This window comes from Musca domestica, unplaced genomic scaffold, assembly GCF_030504385.1.
Source record: "Musca domestica strain aabys unplaced genomic scaffold, Musca_domestica.polishedcontigs.V.1.1 68, whole genome shotgun sequence".
Classification (NCBI taxonomy): domain Eukaryota; kingdom Metazoa; phylum Arthropoda; class Insecta; order Diptera; family Muscidae; genus Musca; species Musca domestica.
The window spans coordinates 118,626-129,823 of record NW_026712379.1 but is presented as its reverse complement, the minus strand read 5'-3'; the positions used below and the strand labels follow the sequence as shown (position 1 = coordinate 129,823).

The 11,198-nt window shown below is 34.3% G+C and overlaps 1 long non-coding RNA gene across 2 annotated transcripts; it reads right to left on the bottom strand.

Moving 5' to 3' along the window:
- Positions 1 to 5,655: 5,655 nt before the first annotated feature.
- On the bottom strand, positions 5,656 to 10,509 carry LOC109614064 (uncharacterized). Of its 2 annotated transcripts, XR_002195350.2 has the most exons (4): positions 10,386 to 10,509; positions 10,060 to 10,317; positions 9,567 to 9,953; positions 5,656 to 5,741 (listed from the first exon to the last, which is right to left on the bottom strand). It is a non-coding gene; the product is annotated as an uncharacterized LOC109614064 (long non-coding RNA). The 2 variants fall into 2 exon arrangements; XR_002195349.2 differs by having other exon boundaries at positions 9,567 to 10,317.
- Positions 10,510 to 11,198: the final 689 nt, after the last annotated feature.

The window sequence follows — 11,198 nt, the reverse complement described above, 5'->3', positions numbered from 1 at the left end:
TATTATGTGTAAAATATTGTTAATAATTTCTAAATAGTTTAACCCATTTTAACAAATAACGTTATTTTTTCTTTATAAAATATTAATTGCCGTTGTAACAGTTTAACGCAAGATATAAAAAGCGACTTCGAAAAGATTGAGAATGAGTCTGTTTTTGGTAAGTTCGGGTAAAGTTATAAGCTTTAAAAATTTAACTGGAAATATTAAGTGTGGATTTTTAATTTGGTACAGCTTATAAATGGCGTTACCACTTGATATCTGGTATGTCGAACTATTCAGCTCCAATTTTTACCAGAATTGGCTGTTACACTATAATTTGGATACTCATTGAATGAAAATTCGAATATCAGGAATATTTAGAATTTGCTTCATATTTGGAACATATGGCGGTCTTTGTTTGTAACCAGGTGGAAACTGTTTATACAGGCTTATTAGCACATCGGCCATTTAAAATTATCTCGAAGTTTTGGGTGTTGCAAAGATAACCTTTTTAAGAATAACACTGTGCAAAACCAAAAAAAACTATTGTTTTTGGAGGTGATAACAACATATTTAGGAGTTGAAATGGACCAAAAACAGAAAATGTCCCTGATTTTGCTGTTGCTCTTAGGAATTTTGCATGGAGTTAAAGTTTAGGGCTGGGCAGAAGCCTACCAATTTGGAGGTCATCGAACGATATTAAGCGGATAAAATAAACCATATCTTTTATGTAAAAAAAAATACGAAAATTTACACTAAACCGCGAACATTTTTAATACCGGCCAAATCAGTAATACATAAAAAGTTCACTTCTGACCATTACCGTGATGATAGATAGCCAAAAATGTGGGATATATAGCAAAATAGGTACAATCTATCTATGTAAAAGTAATCGATTTTAGTTATTCCGCTTATAAGTCAAGAACCGCAGGGCTAATTTTCACAATTCTCATAAATTCGGAATGGTATCTTTCCGGAAAAGGATAAAAAAGGTGAATATTTTTTGTTAAATTTTTTAAATTTTTTTGCATGCGATTTTTTAATTTGACTTAAAATATTGAATTTACATTTTCTAAAGTTTTTCTACAACCTGCAACGCTACAGGTGGCAATTATCGTTCTATCCTTACGAATTTTTTTTCGGAATGATGGTGAAGATGTTCATTTAGGGGTTCAAATGAACGAAAAAAATAAAATTTCCCTGGTTTTGCATTCGCTCTACAGGTCACTATTGAAAATTAATCGACACAGAATTTTGCATGAGAAGAGAGTTCAAGACAGGGAAAAAGTCTAGCATTTTGGATGACTATTGGATTTAACTGTAAAATGGACAACAACTTTTGTGTGAAATTGTTTTGAATACCTAACAACACGACGGAGGGCGTAAATATTGGGCAAATGGCCCCGATAAAACACTAAGGGCAACATTTGGGCAGATCTCTATGACCTCATTTCAAAAACGAAATCTTCCAATGAATTTGGAAATAAGAGGGCTTCCAACATATTGTAGTGTTGTAGGGTATCACATGGTCAGCTTAATTATTTATTTTTATGTCAATGATTGGTGCTGCAATATTTTTTTTATTAATATCATGTCGTTTTAGTCAGTAGTTCAAAATGTTCAAGGTCATTTCAACATTACACTTTCAGCTCTTTTCTCAAATATTATCTATTTACATTAAGTTTCCGTAATCCTCACAAACATTTTAGAAGCTTCTCCTTCCTTTAACATTTTGATTTTATTTAAAAACTCGATTGTTGATAACGATGAACAATTTACTCGTGCCATTCAAAATTCCAAACAACCATTTCCTTAAACATTTTAAATATTTGAAAAATCAGCTGCTGTTCATGCGCTTCAAAACAAAATGTAATTAGCTTTCTCTTTGACTTCAGTTTCACAGTCGCTTTTTGTTGTCATCATCGTCGTCATTATCCTGTTTCTTTTCTCTTTCGTCATGTCTATTATCTTGGCATGGAAGGTACGTTTGTGTGTGTACTACCAGCCAGTATGCCAATGACACCGTTACTATTTTCTTTTCACGTTACGTTTTTCATTCAAAGCCATTCATTAATTGGGTTAATTGAGTCCTGACGGTGTTGTTGTGTTTGTTTGTTAATGTCGGTCGTTTGACCGGTCGGTGTATTGGACGTTCACTCGTTTCGCTATTTGCTGAGCAAAATAATACGAATTTTAGTTATTCGACTAATTGTGCAGGTATTCATAAAATTTGAGATCTAAGCGTGTTCCTGCGGCAATAACATAATTTTCGAATTCAGAACAAAAGTAATTTTGAGTTATGGATAGAATCTACAGATTTTTTTATAGTTTAAATTTAATTGTAATTTATTTTTTGATGGATAAATCTTGATAGAAGGAAGTTTTGATGAAGTCATAAAGTAGACTATTTAAAAAAATATAAATAATTTTTAACGAAATCGAAATTCCTTCATTAATCAAAAATGGTAAGACATGCGAACGCTTCTGATTTTTGTACTCTTGGTCTTATGGCTATGGATGATGTATATGATTTGAAATACTTCTAATTGAAAAGTCTTTTTCCAAATCCATAATCGTAGATTAGAAACTATTTTCCGAATTTCCATACCAAACACTAGGGTTTTTTTTAATATTTGCTCCAGGAAAATACCATGGATTTTTTTATTATTTTTTTTAAAAATTAAATATATGAACATTTGTTCTACAATCGCGAATTTCTCAAAAAAAAAAAAAGAAAACATTTAGGATTTCTAGGCAGTCTTAATATAAAATATATATTTTGGGGATTTTCAGACCCAAAATGGTGGATTAGAAAAAACTTTAAAGGATTTTCAGGCCAAAGCGCATGATTTTTTTTTTAATTCTTATTCCGTGGAAAAAGTCGCGGATTTAAAATGTATATATTTTAAAGGATTTTCTGATTTAAGTGATTTCTATACCGTGGGTTCCAAAAAAAAAAAACTAAAAAATTCTTCATGATTTGCAGATCAAAGTTGTGGAATCAAAAAGCAAAAATATCGGATTTAGAAATTTTAGGTAAAAAAAGGAATATCCATGCGGAAACGTGGATTTTTAAGGTGAGGGTCACTTTTGGTCCGAACTGGTCAGATAAGGCTGGGTTTTTGGAAATTCGTACTAGAACGGTACGAAAAGTATTAAAAGCTACTAAATATAGTACGTTTACATTTGTGGAAGCAGTCTAGCTAGAATGAGGGTAACTGATGTGTAGATGTGTACGAAAAGTACTAAAATAGACTACAATTGGTACCATTTAGTATCATGTGAACGGTTCGGACTAAAAACTTGAAATTTGGAATGGAAATCAAAGTTGAGAAGTAGAGATCGATGTCAGTAGGTAGTTTTGGAAATGTGTACTCATGTACGCGAAAAGTACTAAATGGTACTAAATTTCGTACAATTTGAATTTGGGATAATTAAAGGAGCTGGAGTCCTGAAATTTGAAATTAACATTACTGGCGAGTTTTGGATTGTGATATGGAGGAAGTTTTCCAAATTTGTACTTGAGTGCCGAAAAGTACTAAATGGTACTAAATTTTATACAATTTCGATTGGCGTAAACCGCTAGAGCTGAAATTTAGAAATACTACTACTATTGCATGTTAGAACTGAGGAATGTAGGTAGTTTTGGAAATTCGTACTTGTGCGTACTAAATGGTACTTAATTTGGAACAACTTAAATTTTGGGTGAATCGGTAGAGTTGTAATCCCGAAATTTGAAAATTAGATTTCTATTGGACTGTATGACTGAGGTAGATATGAACATTTGTAATTTTGGTACAATTTGGATTTGGGTGAACCAATGGAGCTGGTATCCTCAAAATTGGAAATAATATTACTGTCGGAGTTTAGGATTAAGATATATAGGTAGTTTTCAAATTATTAAATTTCAAATTAAGATTACTGTTGGAATGTAGGCTTGGGTTATGTAGGAAGTGGATATTCCTACTTATCTGTCCTATATGGTACTAGAGTTGGTACAATTTGTACTTGAGCGGACCGATTAGGTTGGAATGCTGAACTTTGGAATTTGGGATTACTGTGGGAGTGTAGGAATGTGGTATGTAGGAAGCTTTGGAAATGCGTACTTATGTGTACCAAAAAGCACTACATTTGGAACAATCAGGATGTGGGTGAACCGATAGGGCTGGAATCCTGATATTGGAAAATACGATTTCTATTGGATTGTATGATGCAGTTTGTTATGGAAATGTGTACTAAATGGTACTAAAATGTGTACAAGTTGGAATTGTAACATATCTATGGAATTGTAACATATCTATGGAATTGTATGATTGAAGTGTGGATGTTGTTTTGGAGATTTTGTGTGTAGATTGTACAATTTGGTGTGATTTTGTACAATTTGGATTTATTGAAACCCATAGGTCTGGAATCCTGAAATTTGGAATTAGTGTCACTGTTGAAGTTTAGGAATTGTTATGTACTAAATAGTACTATATTTGCTACAATATGTATTTGATGGAGTGTAGGATTGGGGTATGTAGGCAGATTTGGAAATTCATACTAGTGTGCACTAAATGCTCGTACTAGTCGGGGTGAGACAAATTTTTGTTTTTGGATTATACATAAATTCACTTAATATAAATCCATTTTCCGCATATGAAGTAGCGGGTATTTGCTAGTGTTTAAAACAGCTTTTGCAATATTTTTTTTGTATTTTTATTGTTTTTATCGAATTCCTTTCCAAAAAATCACGGATTTTTGTCAATGACTCCTTCTAAAAATTCTGCCAAAAACACGTATTTGGAAAATGAACTGGACTTTGTTTATTATACCATACCGGTTTGGGCGGAACATAGACAGAGACTATGTATCTCTCGACACACCTACTAATAATTTCTAACATGTTTAAATAAGTCTTTACTCATTTCAGATATTTTCAATTTTTAAAAGCTTGTTCAATTTTGTAACCTGTAGGATTTTAGGTGGTCCTTTTAAATCTTTTACCATACCTCATCTTACTTGAACTTGAATCCTTGGAACCAAAAGCACGAGTTGAATTATATAAAACCATGAATGAAATAGTTCAAAGAAGTATAATTTTTGTACTATAATGGAAATATTCCCAATAAAAAAATTGTAATTTAATAAAAAATATATATTATTTCCAATGTTTGCTCTTTGTGCCAAGTAAGGGCTCTGATGTTTTTAATCTTGTCATTTGTTTTATTTTCAACGGCATTTATATTTAATTGAATAACAAATATTGATGCTATAAAAAGCCGTTTATGTTTAACAAGATTTAAAGACATATATATGCACACACTCATATGATACTATGATCCCCGTAGTTTTTGCTTCTGCATCGCCATCAAATGATAATTGCCCAGATTTAGTTGGCCATCATCCGAACAATGCAAATTTTCCAATTGATGGATTAGAAACTATTGGTGGAAGTTTTGAAGTTTCATCAAAATGGCTGACACATTACACCGAGAAACATTGGCATTTTAATGGTGGCTTGACGTCGACTTCGAAATCATGAAACAGCGGATACCAAACGAGCGAGTTACGGTGATGAATGTGCCGAGTATGAATACGGCGAATGATTTAAATTTGTTTGCCGTCAAACAGTGACTACAACAAATGATTGTTGTTCACAGGATGATGGATAGAGAAAGCGAGAAGGGGTTAAGACTGAGTGATATAAAAATGATGGTCTCAACTTGTATGATATTGTATGAAGGTGAACTGATGACGGCGAAATGAACAAGATAAAGCCGCTGCAAGGCAAACACGAGAAAAAAAAAAACAATAGAAGATTAAAAGAGAAAACAAACACAAAAAACAATCAACAAAACCAAAATGAACGATGAAATTGTCTGGCAAAAACAACAAACAAAAAACCTAACAGACTTACGTTCTGTGGCAAAGGTAGAGAGGTAGTGATGATTTGAGTGGAGTATACAACAATGTAAAATCAAAATGATTTCAGTTAACAATATTTTAATAAGATCTACAGCAAAACATGAATTTAAAATAAATGGACTGGCAATGTTCATTTTGTGCATCATAGATTTAAACCTACAAACATATGTGTTTTATTGGGTAGGGATATTTTGAAAAAAAAAAAAAATGAAGGAAGTTAGAGTGGTGGCAGAATTAAATCTGAGACTTTTTATTAAAATAAAGTAGTGGATATTGCTGAATTATATACAGATAGTAACATGAATAATGGTTGAAGGCCGTAAAATTTCAGAAGATTTACTAATAAAATAAGTAAATTGTGCAAATGTTATATTTATGGATAACGTGCCAAGAGGATAATAATGTTCAAAGAATGCACATTGCATGTGTTCTGCTAAAAATACAGCTAGAGCCTTCTAAGTACTCATATTCGGAAATACTCCCAAAGGATACATTTTTACAATGACGCTATAGGCCGTCCAAAGTAAAACTGTCTCATACATTATCTTTAAAGGCAATCTATCGACACTTATGCTCCAACTTTTTTCTTCCAAATAGCTGCAAACAATTTTGAGTTTTCGCAAAGAACCGATTTGAAGAATTACTACTTAAATATAACAGAAAACTTATAAATCCGTAAATTTACGTAGAGAAAATGTACAAATTTCCCCCTGCTCTCAATTTGCATTTTAAATGGGATTCCCTTTCCGAAGCGGTTTCTGTAAAAATTTCTGCCACGAATTGCAAACATACTTCCTTGATAGAGGGGGCAGTTTCGAAGGAGTGGACGAATATTGTCCATTTCGTATACCTCCTAAGTTTGATATAAATAGAGTATAACATTATAAGTTTTGAAAAATGTTGAAATGCTCATGAGGTATCAGGTGCACCGAAATATTCTCTATTCTAAAAACTTAAATTTTCTTCCATTTTATGCCAATAATTTTAACCTTTTGTGGGGTAGGTACGAGAAGGAGCTTGTCGATAAATTCCATATTCTCATTAGATCTCTGGCTGAGAGAAATATTTAGATATACCAAGTTTCAAAGAATCGCTGACTTGTTTCGAAAGTTATGAGAGATATAAGTATTGAAAATTGTCACCCTTTGTAGGGCAGGTACTATAAGGGCTGGGCCGATATCTTCCATCTTAACATCAAATTCTGTATTAGTAGAAATATTGGAATGTGTAATGTTTAGAAATAATCAGAAGCTTTTTTCACATGTTATGAGCATTTTTATTATTATTCAAATTGTTGACCTCTTTGTGGGGAAGGTACCAGAAGATGGGGTACGTGTGGGAGGAACTTGATGAGGTGGCCCGATATCGTAAATTTTCGCACCTGACCAAGCACTGATACAATTATTAGAATATTATAAATTTAGTTGATGCAATTAATAAAGTTGGATGATCCTATTTTTATGAAGCCAACTATATTCTTTTTGTGGTCTCCGAACTACATTTAAGTTTCATAATATTACGATGTACCAAGTTTGGACCAAATCGGAGCAGCCAGACAGACGGACTGTCGAACGGACGAATACCCTAGATCGACTCCAAATGTCCGGAAACGGATTTGCACATGGTAATATTTAAATAACTCTCGCAAGCCTCGTTACATGGGGCTATACGAAGACGTGGTCCTGCATAAGTAACATTTTGTCATAGACTGTAGTACCGATTCCGATCTTCAAATACGAAATTTGAAACAATTTCGGTGAAAATATCCCTAAACATACCGAATATTGGGAGGTACAGTTATTTGTGGGCTATTCGTTCAAAGGATAGCCTGGTAATAATAAATCGATGGACATCGCTAAATCGACTTAGAATTTAACGCTGATCAAGAATATATATACTTTGTTGGGTCTAACATAAGTATTTCCAGGAGTTACAAACCGAATGACAAAGTTATATATCCTCCATGGAATGGCGGAGGGTAAAAAAATAGTTAGATTACGTTTTGGTTAGGTGCGAAAATAACCAATATATTCTTGTATCTTTTATTTGGTTGTTCTACTTCTCGATAATATCGACATTTTGAAGGCAAGCTATATTGGACATCGAATATTTTGCTATCTCCACGACACTATGGACACCAATTGTTAGACTAGGTCCTAAGATTTGTCGCTACGGATATCTGTAGTTTTTAGTCTCTTAAGCAAGATCAGTTGCTACTTAAAGGGTGCCGGAATTGGTGGTCCCCACCTATATAATTATGTCGTCTAGGGATCTACGCAGAAATGCTTTCGAAATAATTCGGGGTGTCCACTTCTATAACTTTTTCGGAAGTTATCGACAAAAATGGTAGCGTTCAAACGCAAAATTTGATTTTAGAAGGTTAATTTAAATTGACTGCGTTGCTTCTATCGGTAGGTTTTAGTGACTACTTTATTTTTGTTTATCGAAAAATGTCGTTAATTGCTGAAATTAAAAAAAAATGTTTTATAGATAATTGTCGGTAACTCTGTCGTCAACTATTTTCAGAATCGCACTACAGGTGGTAAAAAGAAGTATAAAAAATGTCAAAATGGTAGCAATTTCGGGCCGGCCTCCAGAGACCCCCCCAGTAGGCACTCACCCACGACACTGGCAATTTTTTATATATTTTCAAAGTTCTCCTCCTCCTCGAATAAGAAAAAAATGTGGCATTAAAGTCAAATAACAATTGTCCAAAATAAAAGGTAAACATTACCTGCATGTGACCGTGCACAACACGCGTACATACCTACGTGTGTATATGATATGTATGATGAACTATGTGCTTGCCATGAATGAACGTGTATGGGTCTGTATGTCATTCAATGTTGCGTCGTCGACGTCGTCTCCTTTTTGTGTTCTTTTTTATTCGGATGAATTGTTTTGTTGCCGTGTTGCCACTTGCTATTCATTCGTTTATTGACGAGTCGTCGGCATTTGTTATTGTTGCTCACATCTATTGGCGAGAACAGCAAAAAGAAGGGGGTGTACGTAGATAGGTAGGTATGTATTAGTGTGTGTGTGTGTGTATGTGAATACATGTGGATTCGTGCGACTGAGCAATACAATGGCGGACGTTTCCGTTTTACGTTCATTGCCTCTGCCACAATTTTAATTTTCCTAATGGATATCGATCCTTCCGACAAAATAAAAAAAGAAAGAAAGGAATGAAACGAAAGAGGACAAATACACGGCACAAGAACTACAAAAACAGTCGGGGCAGACAAAAAAAAAAACGGCAGTGGTAACTTCGTATGGCAACAAAGGCAATGACAACAATAATGAACAAACTCACACAAATAAACGAAAAACGACAACAAGAACAAATTGTACTAACGACAACAATAACAACAGCAGCAACAACAACAACTGCAAGATATGTACGGGGATAATGCAAAAGGATAATAGACTCCTTTTTATTGTGATTGCGACTCTATAAAAGTCAACTTGTGCGCGACCGAATTTGTATGATGATAAATGCACATGTGTGTATTGTATGCCGAGTTGGTGTGTGTATGTGTGTGTGTGTGTGTGTGTGTGCCTGTACGTGTGGGTGAACAAGTGTCTGTGAATGGCCGCGTGTCTATGGGTCTCTTTTGGCAAAGCTACGCCAGAATGATTACAGTCCGCATTTTCGGTTGTCATTGTTGTGCTTGGCTTACCTTTGCCTTTTGTTGTTTTTGTTGTTGACTCCTAGTGGGAGGAGGGGTTGGAAATGTTGTACGACTGACACACTTGAATACATTGAAAGTTCCCCAAAACGCAGACACACAGGTACAGGCACATCCACAAGCACATGCTTTCATGTCATGCAATGTCAGACATGGTAGAGATGTAAGGATATCGCCAAACACCACAATAATGATTTGTATATGCCGCATTTACATTTGATACTGTTGTTGTTGTTGCTGTTTTGGATCCGTTCTCATTCCATCCATACATCCAACTATCCTTTTTGATGATAATCATCATGATTGTCACTAAGTACTGACGTTGATATTGGACGCCGTTGTCCTCTACAATGACGATGGCATTTAATGATGACGTTCCTGTCGAAGGGTTACAATCCGAAAAGGAGGATATCGACCGAGTCACAGCGAAAGGACACCACCAGTGTTACATAAACAACAACGGAACGTGAACACGCATACTTACGCATACAATGACGGCGGTAGTGCCCCTTTGTTGTGTGGGGGCTTTGTTTGTTGTTGGCCTGCAGCAATTCCAGCTTTTTGTTGGCTCGACATTGTTTTTAATCCATTTTTAAGCACCTTTGTTCACAGGTGCTGTCGCTGTCGCCATGCCAATAATAATACGAGCCGAGCGTGTCCCTCCGCATCGATGTACCCCTTTTTTTAATCACAAACACATTTGGAAACATATGTCCACCAAACTGGTGACAATTTTGACATGCTGTACACGAAAAGAAGAACATGGATAAGGTATTCCTTGAGGTGTTAGGTTGGGTGGGCAACACTCACCTGGTAGTATTTGAAAACATCGAATCGAATGAAAAGGGTTGGTCTGCAAGAGGATTACCCGCAACACTGGGAGATATGTATGTATATTGGAGCACTTACATATTTTGATATTTATACAATGTAACGACAAGAAGACTATTAACAAAATAATAATAACGAAAAAAATATTTTTGTACATATCTTTGAATATTGACATATATTCCAAAGCTGCTGAGCTTGCAAATGTCCATATATATTTTGTAAAAACGACCCGGAAAGTAAAATAGAACTTTATCAGAGTAAATAAGTACCATGGTACAATAAAGAGAAGGTAGGCCAACTTTGAAAAAATTGCAAGTATAGAGTCTACCTGTTTGGCTTGTAATGTCAGAATTAGTATCAAAACAATAAAAAAATCAAACAACTTGTTGCATTTATTTTGAATAAATAATTGAAAACCGCGATAACTGAATGAAAGGTCAACACTTCTTTTCAAAATCATGTATTATATGATACCGGATATAGGATTATTTCGCTAAAAAAACTCTAGATTTTGTCGATGCATATGTTGAAATAAACATTTTGGAATCACCTGAATTTGAATGTTTTCTGAACAATTTTTTTTGTTATTGAAAAGAAAAAACATACATAAACACATAAAGATGACATATTAAGCCAAGAAAATAAAAAATTAAAATCATATGGTATTATAGCCCTACCTTGATATCATTTTACCATGATAAGTACTATTACAGCTCCTCTGAAATCAAACATAGCTTGTGTTCGAAGGTGGGCAATGGATCAGTCCATTCCTTCTAATACTAAAGGGTAATT